Consider the following 254-nt stretch of genomic DNA (forward strand, 5'->3'; position numbering starts at 1 on the left):
CCTGAGTATGTACAGGTCAGTCTGTGGGAGTCTCCAGGCCTTTTAACCACTGGTTCAGACTCTGTCAGTGTTTGACCCTCAGTACCTACAGAAGTGTTAACAACTCATTAGTTATCACATTTCTTCATATCATTTCATTTGTTCAGCAAAATGTATGTCCTTATATGTCCTTACCAGCCAAGAAACAAAACAGAATCTGGAAAATAACTAAATGAACAGGTTTGGTCATTGTTAAAGTCAGTTGTCTTTGCCCA

This window comes from Pundamilia nyererei, unplaced genomic scaffold (assembly GCF_000239375.1).
Source record: "Pundamilia nyererei isolate P.nyererei 1_Seehausen unplaced genomic scaffold, PunNye1.0 scaffold00321, whole genome shotgun sequence".
Lineage (NCBI taxonomy): Eukaryota > Metazoa > Chordata > Actinopteri > Cichliformes > Cichlidae > Pundamilia > Pundamilia nyererei.